This window comes from Lissotriton vulgaris, chromosome 6, assembly GCF_964263255.1.
Source record: "Lissotriton vulgaris chromosome 6, aLisVul1.2, whole genome shotgun sequence".
Classification (NCBI taxonomy): Eukaryota; Metazoa; Chordata; class Amphibia; order Caudata; family Salamandridae; genus Lissotriton; species Lissotriton vulgaris.
Window position 1 is genome coordinate 1,528,040,671 of NC_141694.1, and position 16,194 is coordinate 1,528,056,864.

General features: G+C 42.0%; 1 protein-coding gene across 5 annotated transcripts in view; it reads left to right on the forward strand.

Annotated features, from left to right (window-relative positions):
- PLCB4 (phospholipase C beta 4) overlaps window positions 1-16,194 on the forward strand; it is a 1,177,624-nt gene that overhangs the window by 400,296 nt on the left and 761,134 nt on the right. The window lies entirely within an intron of this gene.

Consider the following 16,194-nt stretch of genomic DNA (forward strand, 5'->3'; position numbering starts at 1 on the left):
AAAGTGTGTTAGCATCCCTAATGGCCTATATGTTTGTTAGTATCTCGAGGATGCAGTGCAGTATTATACATTACGGTCCAGAAGATACAGTGATGAGTTAGCGTCCAAAGAATGCAAAAATGTGTACTGGGCAAGTGTTTCTTGATTACAGTCGGTTTCTGTTCCTATGTTGTTGTGAAGTGTTGTGTTTTAGGGCACTTTGATTGTTTAATTGCTTTAGAATACATTACCGTCTGCCTTGTTAGCTTTCTGTTGGTGCAGTTTAGTGGGTTAGTGTCCCTGTAAGGCAGCGCAGTGTGGCACATTAGTGTACCTCAGGTGTAGTGTTGTGTATTATTGTGCCTAGGATGCAGTCCATGTGTTAGGGTGATCTTTCTAGGATGCAGCACGGCTGGTGGTTTGGTGTCCAAAGAATGCTGTGCAGTATAACAGAGTAATGTCCCCAGATCTCAGAGTGGTGTTTTATTGTCCATCGCTAGGGTGCAGTGCAGTGCTTAATTTGTGTACTTAATTGTCAACACCGGATCTAGTGGTAGTCCACCACATGGTGGCGCTGTCTTTTTAAATTTGAGATAAGCACAAAAACAGTGTTTATTAACCCCTTGCATGCTGATGACAGCCGGTGGCCGTCATAAACCCGCCCACTCGCGATTCTGCCGCACAGGCGGAGAATCGCGGCCGCATTGAAGGGGTTAAGCCACTATACATTGAAAATAAACAAATACAAGCCTTTCATCCATTATTATAGCCTGTGTGTGGCCTGAAATGTCTGAATTTTTACACTTGTAGGAGTGCGATGGTTAGGTGTTACGTTGGTACAGTTATTGGCAGCACTGGCAGGGTATGGGTGCCGCAGGCTGCAGTGGCCTTCCAGGAAGGGCCCTGGCCCGTCATCTTTTAAGCACTGGTGCAGTGAAGTGGCTTAGTATTCCTTAGATACAAATAAGCATGGTAAGGAATTATCCATAGTATATTGTGCAGTCTGGTTAGAAAGTGACATTGTTTTGCAAATTCGGCTCCTGGTTGAGGGGGGTGAGGCTTTATAAAAGCAGCAACCACAATCGTTGTGAAGGTGAGTCACAAGCAAACCCCAAAGCTCAACCCTCTGGTAGCTTGGCACATAGCAGCCAGGCTTAACTTAGAGGTAATGGGTAAAGTATTTATGCAGCCCTTCAAACAGTAATAAAGTGAAAACAACACAAGAAAACCCCCACACTAATTAATAGAAATACAGTAAAATGTAATAAATAGTTTGAGACCAAAATGACAAAAATCCAATCTGAAGAGTCGGAGAGATGGAATTTTAAAGATTTAAGTGAAAACAGTGCCTAAAAGCACAAAGCTTCACAAGGCTTGGTTATCTCGTTGCACCAGATTGGGACACAGTCACAAGTCACAAGTTCAGGCCGACTGCAATGGAGCGTGAGATGGATACACTGACCAAGTGAGGCCCGCCGAACAAAAGTCCTTAAGTCCTGGTTTGTGGAGTGTTGCAAGATCCCATGTCGAAGATACGTCATGCAGAGGCAGTTCCGAAGAGCTGAAGGGCTGCGATGTGGAGACTTGCGTTGTTGACAAGGATGCCGTCGATGAGGGGCTTTTGATGCGAAGTCCTGAGTCGAAGATGCATCGCACACCAGCGGTTCTAACGAGCTGAGGGGTTGTGATGCGGAGTCCTACATCGTTTTCAAGGAGGCTGTCAACCAAAGGCCTTGCGATGTGAAAGCTCAGGTCAAGGATGCGTTAGCAGCTACTGTTCAAGGGAGACTATGAGCTGTAATGAGAGGCCCTGCCCCTGGGATGCATCACGCTACAGTGGCTCTGAAGCTGCTCTGAGGAGATCCGTTGCTCTCCATTTGATTGACTTTACAGGATCACAGCTAGGCTGGTGGAACTACTTTAGGCCCACTTCCAAGGGTCCAGGATTGAGCTGGAACCATTTGGGCGGTAGGACTCGAAGGAGACGGAGGGCATGTGCTGGGTTCACTGTGGTTGGAGCCTTTTCTGTCCCTGAGAGTCTGATCAGGAGGTCTGCCAACTAGCCCTTAAAGGCACTCTGGTGATCCTGGATTCACGATGCAGGTAAAGTCCTGAATTCAGGCAGCAGGGCAACAGAGTAGCTGTCCTTCTTGTAGAGCAGCACAGTGGTCCTTCTGAGTCGTCCACGGGTCCACAGGTGTACCACAAAGTTCAGTCAGAGGGTCCATTATTTATACCAGGTACCCACTTAGAAGTAGGAGATGGTTCTGGAGGTTTCCACCCCCAGAGGGATCTGGAATTAACTACCTCCCTGTCATAGCCCAAGCTTAGCTGGTGTCACAAAAGACTAGTGTCAAACCCTTGCTGAGTGTGCTTAAGCAGAGCCTTTGTGATGTGCAAGTGTGGTAGGGGACAGCTCCTTCCCCTCATCAAGTCATAGATGGCCCATCCTGCCAACACCCATTTCCCTTTGTCTCACTGTCTGGGAGCAATACGTAAAGACCAACTGCCAGCTACACCTAGTCATGTGACCCTGGATGCAGGCTGTAGGCATCATGTGTTTATGACAAGAAAATACCAACTTTTAATAAGTGGCATTTTGAGAATTGTGATGTAAACTCCGGCTTTACCATTACAGAGGTTTTGAAATATAATTCATTAGAATTCCAACTCAATATTTGTACCTGCTCCCAATTGGAAGTTATCACTTATTAAATGTCAGACAATTCAACCAATATTATCCTTTGGGAGAGGTAGACCTCACAGTAGTAAAAACAACTTTAAGAGTTCCTCACTACCAGATCATGTAAAAGTACATGCCCAACTTTTTAAATACACTGCACCCTGCCCTAGAGCTGTTTAGGGCCTACACTAGGGGTGAATTATAGGTATTCAAAAAGAGGGTCTTTGCCTGGCGAAATGTTTATTAAAACAGCACACACAGGCTGCAATGGCAGGCCTCAGACATGTTTTAATGGCTACTTGAATGGCTGGCCCAATGAGTGCTGCAGGCCCACTAGTAATATTTACTTTACAAGCCCTGGTTACATATACTACCACTTTACTAGGGACCTGCAAGTAAACTAGATATGCCAATTGGATGGAAGCCAAAGTGGAAGCCAAAGTTACCATGTTTAAAGGAGAGGTCACAAGCACTTTAGCACTGGTAAGTAATGCAAACATTTTGCTGACACCTAAAGCCAGCAAAAACAAGAGTCTGTCGGTCAAAATGTTGGGGGAAAACCACACCATGTTATATTTTATGGCAAAATTATTTTTAGGATCTGGTATTTGCCTTTTGCATAGGTACAATGTGATGACAGTACCTATATTTAAAGTAAATCCTTAAAAAAGTAAAATGTATTAACTATAAAAAGTTTTAGGAAAATAAATATTAAAAGACAACCAAAATAATAGAACTTAGGCATTTTAAATTAGAGTTAGCATGACCAATGGTTATCCAAGTAACCCATAGGAAACAATAGTATCCCATGCGGAACAGATATCTTTTCACAACGCTATCAAGGTGTTGGTGTGAGTTTTGGTAGCTAATCTGGGCATCTGTTAGTCCCACTGACTATTTTTGACTTTGCTGTTTTTCTTCTGTTTTGGGCATTAACTTTGCAGCTTTAGTTTGTTTGTCAAATGCATTTCTCTCTCAAAATGAGACTCCGTTTGTTGTTTGCTCTTGGTACTTTGGATGTATTCCAATATTTGTAATTTCATAATATTATATGAGTCATCTGTTCTCAGATGATACATGCTTTCCTTCTTTCTCCAGTCCCCTTTCCTTCCTTTCTGTTGTGTGTAGCAGCCTTTGATGAATATGGAATGTTACGTTTTCTTAAACGTTAATGCAAGTGAGGGCAAAGACTTAACATACATACGCTGAAGTGTCTGAAATGTATTGCATATTTTCAATTTAGATTAACACTTGTCAATTCTATTATAAAGTATATGACTTAACAATTTCAAAGGTGGTATCGGTGACTGGGGAATTTGTGATGGTTGGTATACAATTAATTACAAAAATTAGAGCAACACACGATTGATGTACCAATTGGGCACCATGGTTCCAGAAGCTTAATCTGCAGCATTGCAATTAGATGTCTCTAGTACTCTACAAGCAAATAGATCAGGTCGTTGACTTATTAACGAAAGCTGTTTCAGCAGTTTAAAGCCAAAGCACAGAGGAGCTGTTCTGTGCTCAGATTGTCTTTAATTAGAAAGCTTCTCATCCACACAAAGCTATGAAGAGGGTCTTTTGGCATGCAAATACTGCTCGAGTTCGAACTACTCATTAAAATGCACCGTGGAGTGCCAAAGAGTTTCCTTTTGCACTGAACACTGAAGGTCGAAAAGGAGTCAGCCTTGTCCTACATTTTAGGAAGGCACATGGCAATGTTTGCTTCTTTGCAGCATAAAAGGACACCAAACCTGCAAGTATCCAACATGACTTAAATAATAGCGTGAAATTGTTCCCAAAAGTGAAACTTGTGTCTGTTGAGATTCAAGTCCAAGCAGAGATGAATCCCTTCATGAAACTGTTAAATACAATTTCAAATTAATACAAATCATTCTCTACATAGGCCTTTCTCATGCAAGATCTCGCAATTCGAGTTGCCAGTAATTTGACAGCACTTACCATGGATATATGTATGTGTGGAAAAAGTATTTGCGTTGTAAAAGATCCGTGGTAATGGTATTGCGTGGTAAAAGATGCGTTGTAACAGTTGTATACCTTTACCATGCTTGTACTCTCAGCCCTCTCCCATCTAGACATATGCTTTTAGAAACCCCAGTGGACTTGTACTAGCGACGTATGGGGCACATTGATCAAGACCTTCTGCCACCGGAAAGCCATTCAATGTGATGCAGAGCAGCGCAGAGACTTGAAAGGGTATTCACATTCCAGCACAAAACTTTTTGCTCTGGTAAAGTGCCCTTTTACCACACAAATAGTGCTTTGCTCCACTTTGCGTCAACGTGCATTACAAGAGCGATACTTGGATGTTTCAGTACAAGCCCCCATGCCTTGTTTTTGCAAAGCCCGATCTACTAAAATTGATAGACCACTTTGCATTAAAAAAATATGTCCTTGAAGCAGGCTCAATGTAGAAAAAAAGAAATGTATTTCTCCAAAATCAGCACCTCTTGTTGCTGACTTGCGTTGTGCTTTATTTTATTAAATGTGACCCTCCGTATTTCAAACAACGTCTCTTTAATATATAACTTATAAGACATTAACACGACTAAACAATTGAACGTGTCCAGCGACGGCTCGTGGAGGGAGTTACGGTGGGGCAGGAGGGTGGGGAGGGGGAGGGGCAGGGTGGAGGTTGCTAAAAACCGGCATATGGATAATTGCAGGTAAGTAAACAATTTAATTAATAAAACGAATTTCGTAGTGCGCCTTGCATCGCAAAATGCAATGCAGTGCGAGCTACGAAATTCGTTTTATTAATTAAATTGTTTCCTTACCTGAATTATCCATATGCCGGTTTTTAGCAACCTCCACCCTGCCCCTCCCCCTCCCCACCCTCCTGCCCCACCGTAACTCCCTCCACGAGCCGTCGCTGAACGTGTCTCTTTTGATGCCTGAGAGATGGCCTTTACAAATAACAGTGGAAAGGTTAGCCTTGGTGGAAAAGTGCTGACATGTTAACTTTGCCAGGCTTGTTGGCTTGTAGCAAGTTCAAAAGCCAAGATGGTCGGTAATTTGGGGCCACCAAAGTTAGATACAAAAAACATGGACTCTGCCTTTATGAATTTAAATGGCAAACTGGTTCCTGTGCCCAACCAAGAGAACTAACCTTCCAACCATTGAACTGCCCATGAACTGTGAGATCCCTCGTCCCTCCCCAACACCACTCTTTAGTGTCACGTGCTGCAGACGTGTTATAGGAAAATTAGTCGGCGTGCAGCAGAAATGCTTTTTCTTTTGCAAAAAATATTTCTCCTTTTTATAAGCATTTACACATGGACAAATGTGCCCCTGCTACATTTATGAATGCATACATGCCTAGACATGCGATTACGTGTGAAATGTGCCACATACTTCCAGGATTAATCCTAGAATTGTTGGATAGCTCCAAATAAAACACACATTTAATCAAAATGCAGAAGTAAACCTTTGACAGTAAAGTTACATTGTTTTGGTAACCGAGCCCAAGACCTTTAGAAAAATGTGCCTGTTGTTAACACAAACGACTATAGAAACGAATGGCTTAGTTAAATATCACGAGCTAGGGTTTTTGCAAAGCAGATAAAAACCCTGTTAGAACTAAATGTTCCAGACACAAAGGATATATATGAATAGTCAATTATTCTGTGGTGGAGGCTCTGGAGTCAAGGGGGTACATATAGTTCTTGTCATCAAGGTGACGTCATAGATGACGTATGGGGTTAAAAAGGTTGGACAGGTCCCTAACAATGAAAGTGGATGGGCCTTGAGGAGCATCAGTACACTAAACATGATAACCTAGTTGGGAAGGCCAAGGTGTTTGAGTTTCTCTTGAACTGGCATTGGGCTTGTACGCGTCCTCTGATGATGCTAAATGAAGCTTCAAAGTATTTTTGAGTGGCGAGCCTTCACTGATGGTGATACAAAGTGGACTGCTAGTTAGTTAGTGTTGGGTCCTTTCTTTGTGTCTGCATGGAATCTTCCTACATCCATGTTCCCTGTGTGGAACATGGAATGTGGGGCTCTGGCAGTTGCTGCCTAGGAGTTGACGGGACTGGTCAATAATAAAGAGGCTCTAACTTACCAAGAGTCTGCATCTTCTTTTCATTGGCGACGATTTGGCCAGTCCTGCTCTCCTGTTCCCGTGTTATTTCGTGCTGGTCTTCTGCCCTCCATCATGTGAGTGCTGCCCAGATTCGAACATTCAAATTTGTGACATAATTTCAAATTTATTTTTTGCCGTGTAGTGAGGGTGTGTGTTCAGCTATAGATGCAGGTACAGGTATTTTATTGTGTTGGATATACCGGTTCCAATGTAAAAAGAATTAACTTAAACTATTTCAGTAGAATAGATAACCATGCACTTTCCACATTCCAGTCAACATAAGGAGACAAAGGCCATTAATTATAAGACCGTCCATGTACATAACAACACTGAATTGTCTCTTGGAGGTAATAGCAGATGGTTTCATTAATAAACCCAGACTTCCTCATTCAGTCTACCTTGTGAACGGGGGCAGCTCCCCCAGAACTTAGAATTCATCAACTTCCAGTGTGGAGAGCCTTGTGATGCCTTGCAACGAACGTTAATCACCGGCAGACCCTTTCATGATCCCTGTAAAAACAGCAGACACTCATGCCAAAGCAAGGAAGCTTACTGCAGCTTAATGCTAGGCCACTGCAATATGTTTTTATTAGCATTAATGCATAGTGATGCATAGTGATTAAATTATATCTCAGTCGGGTTTTCACACTCAGTGATTACAGTTTATATTGGAGTTTAATTTTCCCTGCAGTATGTGGGCATCAGAAGACTTTTATTTTGTTTACCATTTTCCCAGTGGCGGCCACCACATATAAAAAGTGGTGGGAGGCAGGGGAGCAGGAGGGGGCGCAGGAAGGGGGAGACGAGTAACCATAATAATAATAAAAATATTTTTTTAAACATTAAACTTACCTGCTGACGGCCGCGTCACGCCTTGGTGCTAGGACTTTCTTGGCCCGGCAGACACTGAATACGTCACAGACTCCCTGTCCAATCCAGCACGGGGATTGGACTGAGTGGGCTAGAAAGACGGTCAGGTCAGGTAGTCTGTAGGGTTTCTGTAACATAGCTTTTCTATACAGCCGGGCTAGAGAAACCTAAGTGCGCATGTGTGTTTTGGTTAGACTGTGACTGCCGGCCAAACACACATGAGCACTTAGGGAGTGCACATAGCACTCCTACTCCCCCCTCCCATGCCTCGAACCCACCCCTCCCTGCACACCCTGGCTGAGCCAGCGGCTTAAAAATAAAAAGATAATGAAATATTGTTTTATTTTTTTGCTCCTGGCTCTGTGCCAATGGGGCGATGCTCCGCCGCCATTGCGGAGGAGCAGCCTCTGCCTTTTGACATAGACATATCTGGTGAGAGGTTTAACGAACAAGGCTCACTGCTTTGAGACGGGGAACCAGGTTTATAAGTCTCGGCTTCTGCCCAGCCTCTTGTGATTCTGGGCTAGATTTTATTTCAAAGAAGAGCAGGCAAGGATTTATTTAAATCTTTAATCCATTGTTATGTGGCAAAAGAACATTTTCCTATTGATTTTTTTCGTCAACATATGAGGCTAAATTACTGTTTGTCTTCTGCCAGTGAAGGGAGATAATATGGTAGGTATACAAAGGGCAACTGTGCCAATGTAGCTGCCCAGCCACGTGTGGCACTTCACCTTACTTCATCTTCACTTTAAAATGTGACTTTCACCTTTGCCCCAGTATAAACAGAGAACCTCTTGGTTAATACACAAACCAAATAGACCTGGTATCTTGTGCAATGTTATTCAACACCATCTAGCTTGTTTGAGGAGTTTTTATTTCTCAGGTATTTCGACTGCATACTCACACGGCTGAAATGGTGTGCACATTTCACAACAATAAAAACATTCCTTATAAGAAACTCCAGTTAATAATAAAACTTTGATATTCCTTTCATTTGAGGAATGTAAGAGCCAGATTTTGACAAACTTGTTAGGATTGGTAACTACTTTCATAGTTGTTTCCACAGTTAAAAAGCTCTAAGTGAAGGTTACACAAAAGCAGAGGTGAAACGCCACTTGTATTGTCAATTAATTGCTTCTAGCAGTCTGACAGGCGCAAATTGTTTTTGCATCTTAAAGGCCTATTTAACTCTAACACAAGAGAATTTGTGGCTCAGTTTGACATGAATAGGCGCCATGCAATTAAATGAAAAACAGAAAAGTGTGAATCACATATTCTCCCCACGCCTAAATATCGAATCTGGCCTTGTGTGATGTAACTCGGGAACTTTGCAGTGTTTCTGACAGTCACAGATGCAGAGATGGCAAAAGAGCAGGCCCGGACAGGAGACATCCTCTCTGGCCTGTACCCATATGCTCGCTGCGGCTTGCTGGAGGACCCCACTACGATCATCCGCCCCCTCACTGGTGCTGTGTGTGAGGGAAAAATAAATTACCATTGCATCAACCTTAAAAAGATATGACCAATCACTCTGTGGATTCAAAATAAAGCCACACAGTGATTGGTTATATATTCTTTAATCATCTTTCCCCATGCTGCCTTCAAGTGCGACCGCGGGGATAGCCAATCTGGCCAGACCAATCCAGATTTTGATCTCACACATTATGCTCCAAACTGGATTGGTGTGGACCAGTGAGCCCACTGCTCTAGTTGGCACTAGGCAGGGCCGGACTGGACGTAGCGGGCACCGGGTATTTCCCTGGTGGGCCGCCAGGGTGGGGCTGGTTTTAGGCCCCAGGAGGGCCGTTTCTGTTACAGGGCCGTTTTTGCAGCATAGCTGCAATACAGCGTCCTGTAAAAAATCGGCCTAAACCGGCCCTGGCAAACAGCTCGGCCGCACCCTCTAACCCCCGGGTGGCCGGCCGAGCACTTTGCCAGGGTCGGTTTTGGTTCCGAGTCTGGCCCTGACATCAGTGGTCTGTGAAGTGTTTCCCCTGGTTTCATCAGAGCATGGATTTGAGAGATGCAAAGCAGGCATGCCTGGTTCGAAACAACAAGAAATCTGTCCACCCAGACATGCGCACTGGACTTCAGCTAGCTTCATGCCAAGCAACAGGATAGACCACGCCATGCCCCCAATCCCGATCAGCAAACTGAGCAGCAAAGCTGAGGCCAGTCTTTTGGAGAGTCGAGCCTCGGCTCTATTTAAATTATACTCCTGTGGAGGCTGCAGATGGTGGGTGGGCAACACCCCTATGCTCAAGAGGAGGAACCGCCCCTGTAAACCAGATAGTCCATATACGGTTCTAGTTGGCCATATGTTTTTCAAACAAACAGCGTGTCACTTACAGAGGCTACATGGAGTGTTAATGATGTTGGCCCGATTTCCACTTCACAATCCAGCTCCGTGTCCCAAGTTGTCATTTTGTGAGAAAAGGCAGATAGCATGTTCAGACAGCATCCACAAACAGCTGTTCAATAAAAGATAAACAAGGATTTGCAGATACCATCAGCATGATTGGTCAATTTGCTTTGAAATAAAGTGAAAATAAATCTAAGCCCACAATCAATCAAATGAAAATAACATAATGGTGAGCCCAGGCCTGGCCTTAAATTGGATTGACTGGGACAGCGCCCTGGGCAGAAAGAAAATGGAGGAGGGCAGGGGGTTTACGAGTTGCTAAAAATGATGCTGAGGTACATTAAGGGCTGATTACAACTGATTTTAACTGGACTCAATTGATACCAAGTGGGATGGGCGAGCTGCTCTTTGCATGACATTACATCAGACAGCTTCCTACTGTGGCCCTCGGAATATTGGCACCCTGGCCTGGGTCCAGCTCGCCCATGGCCAAGGCCCGCTCTGGGTGGACCTGGCAATGTGAGGATTGTCCTTTCAGCTAACTGTCTGCAGAAACACACAACTTCACATGCCACCACCTACATTTAGAACTTCTGCAAGCTATATTCCTGTACATCTGATCACGTTTTTGACAAGAGATTTAGCTACCACCATTTGTACATTTAAAATATAATACTGACATTTTTAAGTATGCCTTTTTTATGGCTACTGTACTGAATCTGTCTGAAAGCATTTGTGTTTATCTTGAACTTGGTAAATTTTACACTGGTCATCTTTTTAAATATTTTCTCTAGGGGGCTTCTGATGGCGTTGGTATTTGCCTTTCTTTCATAATCCATCCTCTTTGTGGTTATTGAACTACAATAAAATGGTTCCGTCTCAAATGACAGTGATATTTGTACACATTACCACAACAGTCTATCCCCATCCTGTACTAGACCCCGAATCCAAATATTATGTGTATATTTTTGTCATATATTATATATGTGCATATTTTCTTAAATATTTTTTAACACAATCTTGAATGTTTGGGGAAAGGTTATTGAAAGCCTTTTTGCTACATGAAACAACCTCTATTTCTTTTCTCCTTTCTTTGAAGCAGTTTTCATAAGGAGAAAAGTGAATACATCCATTGCCCCACTCTTGCTGTACTATAGAATAAAGTGACTGTACAATTTCTACTTCGGGTTTAAATGAGATATCCCAAGTGCCTTTTGGAGAACCTTGTTCTTCATGGAAAGTATCCCATTCAGCAGGATTTTCCTATTAATTGTTTGCCATGTAGTATTAATAATATGAGAGAAGCTACCACAGAACAAAGTTAAACCTAAATTCTGATATAGAAATGCTGTGAGGAAAAAAATTGCTAATACTGGCCAAGTCACATAAAAAAACAGTACTATTGAAGTTCAAGAGTCTTTATCTTGAATAGTTGTATATGTACCATTTTGTTCTTTGCAATGTTTGCAAAGTTTCAAAAACCTACAAAGCACAACAACATATGGATGCCGGCTGAGAAGATCTTGTGCCCATAGGGCTGCATTCAATGGGTGGATCCTTTCAAAATTGACTCACTTTGAAGTGCAGTAAGTAATGCTCTGTATACAGTACTCTCGAGTATCTCCATTCTATGTGTCAGTAACTCATCCAATCGAGATTTATTCTGTGTATTCCATGTGATACTGTTTATTCCCTTATGAATCCAAGGCTACTTGCACTAGAATGCACATAAAATAAATGGATGAGCCATTCACCCAGAATATCAAGAGACAATCAATCAAGTAGTCTGGCTGGGACCAGGGTTCAATTCCCGCCTCGGCGGGTCTCTGGCTCAATTTCCTCAGACCTGATAATTCTCGCCTCGGTGACTATTCTGATCATGAGCCCCACTCTGTACCTCTGGGCAATAGCTTGATTAATCTCTACAATGGCCCCAACAACACTGAGGATGCCTGACTTCACCTTGGGGGTGCCCAGGAGTGAGCTCCTCACAGGGAAAGGCCAGGAAGGGTTCCTTGGCGGTATTCGTACAAGCGCCGAGATGCCTCCAGGTAGTCGTGCGCTATATAAGTGCGTAATTATCATTTATTTTATTAATAGAAATTGAATCCTATTTGAATGCTTGTTTTACCTGAACGAGATCCAAAACCCATCGGAGGAATTTTCCTCAGTTTGAAGACATTGCATATAGCTTGTTACCCAAGGTGCTATTTTGGCATAAATACCCGCAGTGGATCATTAAAGCCATATATTTATATTTTATAAGCAGTACCTCATTTTCTAAATCAAATTCATATTCTGTGGTGATCTGAAAGTAATTTCATGTTTTAGTTCTTTAGCATAATATGATATTGTTTTTTTGGTTTAATTTATATGATTCGTTTTTGATGCATTGTTGTGCTGGATCATCAGCCACGATTTTAGGACTTTTGTAACGTTTGAAGCAATTGCCCACTTTTCAGGGGTGACTATGGATGCCCGAGTTAGACTAGCGTTCTGCTGTAGGACCCGTTTAATCCCTTAACCTTCGTTCATCACTATGACATGTGAGACGAAGAAACATAATATACCTAGAAATATCATGGAGGTCAATATCTTAAGGGCTTGGCACAGGATCGGTGAGTCTCCCTTACCAAATTGAGAGTAGCATTTGTTATTAGTAACTGAATGTCCTTGTCACCTTACTGCTGTTTGTTTTTATGGTCTGGCTTGACAGTACATCAGTCACCAGAAAATTATGTGAGAACCACCAGGAGAGGGGCTTTGGCCCCGCCCCCAGGTTGGGAGCCAGGAGTACTAGTTTCAATTAGGCAGAAGTTGTGTGTTTCCACAAAAAAGGTTTTGTCCTACACACAACTTCATTCAGCTGTCTAAGCTTGAAGTTTCAGGGTCGTCTACATGACATTGTAATGCTAATAAAGTGTCTTATAAAACTAAAGAATTTATGATGGTTTTCTCTGGCACCAATACAGATGGGAAGAGGGAAGTCATTATCCTAGATGGACTTTTAGGTCGAGTTCGGCAATGCAACTGTCACCTGACCTTTTAACCTCCGCCAATATTTTTCAACAGTTCTTTACTTCCACAAAACACACATCAATCCCCTTGCTATTACGAATGGACAGTGGTCCCTTGACCAGAGAATAACAGTCAATACATATATAGATCAAATGATTAATTTATTTTAAAAATAGACACCTAAAAAACAATTGTGGTGGAGCAGGGTGTGGTGAGAAACGGTGCTCGCATACATGCGATACACACATGTGACAATACATGATCAAGAGTGTGTATCAAACAAGAACAATATGGGCTCTTTAATTTTTATATACAATCATATCGGGTCCGTAAAAGAAGTCAACAATATTTTGATCCTTTAGATAAATGAAAGGATCATCATCAGCACTCAAACAATACATTTGTGGATAGGCATTAATCAAGTGGGCTCATGTGAGTTACACCTGTGAAGGATGTTTACAGAATGAATAATTTCTGTTTTGCCATGGTTGTGAGGGATGAAAGGGGCACAAAAAGGATCTGGCAATGTAGGCCGAGAGTGGGGCTCCAAAGAAGGACTGCAAGTGTGCATTGTGTCAGCAGCCAGTGCAGTTTATGAAAGCGGTGTGCACGAAGGAAAGAGACCTATTGACAATGCCAATGCTTAGTTGATGACTTCCGTGAATTATGGCACTTTTCTCAGTCCATTTCCCATTGGGTATATATACACAATGGAACCAAATATACAGTTAGTATCAAATATCAAATATGCTGCTGATGTACGTTACGTGGCCAGGGAATCAACAATTATGGCTGTTACAGTGGTCTACTAAAGGGATGGGTTATGCTTTTTGGTGGGGCCAAGTTGATAAACTTGGCGTGCCGATGTCTGGCCACAGGTAATATGAAATCATACATGATAAAAAAAAATTTGTGCCTTATATCATGCACATTCGTAACAAACACATGGAAAACCCACGTACCTACGTGGGTATGTTAAAATGGAGTTCATGTAGAAAACTACATATTAATATTATATCAAGTATTCAATTTGTCAACAAGAAATAAAGCAATATACGTTATCATTTAAATGTGAATTATTTTGTGTTATTGGCATTTGTTTAATATCACATCCTACCACTGTTAAGGCCTTGTAGATTTATTAGCAGTCCACTTCCTTATTCATATGGATTTTGAGGTTACCATCATGGACCAGATTCAGCTTGTGAAGATGTGTTAGGGGGATTGTATTCAGACCATTTTCTCAGTGAGATAAATGAAGCGGTGGTACATGATTTTAGGGCCATTATACCAGAATATCCTACTCACTACCAGAACATGTCACTGTTTATTGTTACTAGATATTTCATTATACGTGTATTAACATTACATTATATTCTGGTTAATTATTTTCTTACATTGTAGGCTATTAATTTTGTTCTGTATATACATAGACTCGAGTAAAGGTATTCCAGTGCATGGGAGTTTTTACATTAGCTCACCTTCTTTGACCATGTGCTAAAATGGTTACAGTGGATTGTTTACCAGACTGAAGATTTTGTCAGTGGGTACTTATAATTTGTAGAGACTCTATGTTTAGCCAACTGAAATTAATGCAGATCTTCAAATTTTATAGGTAAGGTAGGTTCTGCATTCTTATAAAATTTATACCGATGGAGTCTAAGAGAAGTGTTTTATAGTTTTCATGAGTACGTCTTGCTACGCTGATGAACATACAGTGTTGTTAGAGACGCCCTCCCTAATGCCATTTATAATTAACTAAGCAAGAGTTGCTCAGTTAGTGTAGGATATTCAAGTGTCTCACCCAGATGCAATTTTGAAGGACCACAAATAGATATTCGTGTCCCAGGAAAATAGTTGAGGTCTATTCTAATACTTTTTACAAAAAAAGGTGGAAAGAAATGTAGACCCTGGGAAAATACCAATGGCTTCTACCTAGAAGGGGTGTATAAAGAATGCAGGAAGTAACTCAGACCCCAAGAAGGTATTTATAAAGTCCACCCTGTAGTTATAATTTAACAGGACCACAGAGAACTACTTGCTTCCTAGTTTAATTTAATGGTTTGCAACATTAACAAAGGATGAGTCAGAGTATTAAAAAGTTAGAGTATGCTGGAAAATACATTTCAGATTTACTCAGTTAAAGCTAGACTAAGCTATAAAAGAAGATTGTGGGTACAATAAAAACCCTGCTGTTCAAAAAGACTCATTACAAACTGATTGTTGTATTAGGATAGCGAGCAAAGGTAGAATTATTTCACCTCCTCTGGTGGTCTGATATGTCACCTATTGCGCATGGCCAGGGGAGAAATGGTCAGAATAATCTAGCTAAAGGATTTTCTGAACAACCTTTCAAGAATTTGGGAGCAAGCAGAGTTGTGAGAGGCATGGGATTGTGAAACTAATGAAAATGGATTTTAGACAGTATGCATTTCTTTGTAACATATGTAGGCATGTGCAGTATGCTACCATCCCCTTCCTGTTCTGGTCCAAGTTCAGTCAAGAGCGAGCAAGGTCCAACGGGGTTCACAAGAGTGGGTTGATTTTTAACTTGGTTGCCTTTGACTTGAGGATGTCGAGGCTGCCCTGTGGTAGTGGGGAAAAGCCCTTTCCACAATTGCAAGGACTCCTTGTGAAAATTGTGAATCATCTGGTTAACATAGCCAAGGAAAGGTATTGAGTGTGCAGGGACGAAGAGGGAGAGGCTAGAATGTAATATGCTTGTATCCGCAGTAATACAAATAAGTGCATAGCCTGTGATGTCCCACCTATTTCAACCTACTGCAAAAATTTGCTTCAGAGTGGCAGTGTGAGCTATCTTCAGTCCTAACTGCATTTTAAACACGGCCTATTCACACATGGAGAATTGACCCGCAAAAAAAGTTTAACCTTGATGGAAAAAACCTAGGGCAGTGCTGTTACAACCTGAAAAAGAGGAATCTATTGCGCATCTTCCAAACTCTACCACATAAATAAAGGATTTATAAACCCACGTTTACAAAATGTAGCAACAAGTGGAGACAAATCTTCTGGTTTAGAGTAAAATTTACTTTGTCTTAAATTGTGTTTTGTGCCCGAATCTGGCATCTGTCATTAGGTGTAAGTCATTGGTTCAGGTGCCCTTTGTTGGAGGCCTGGGCGGAGTTTCCGGAGTTTCGCTAGGCAAAACTTTGT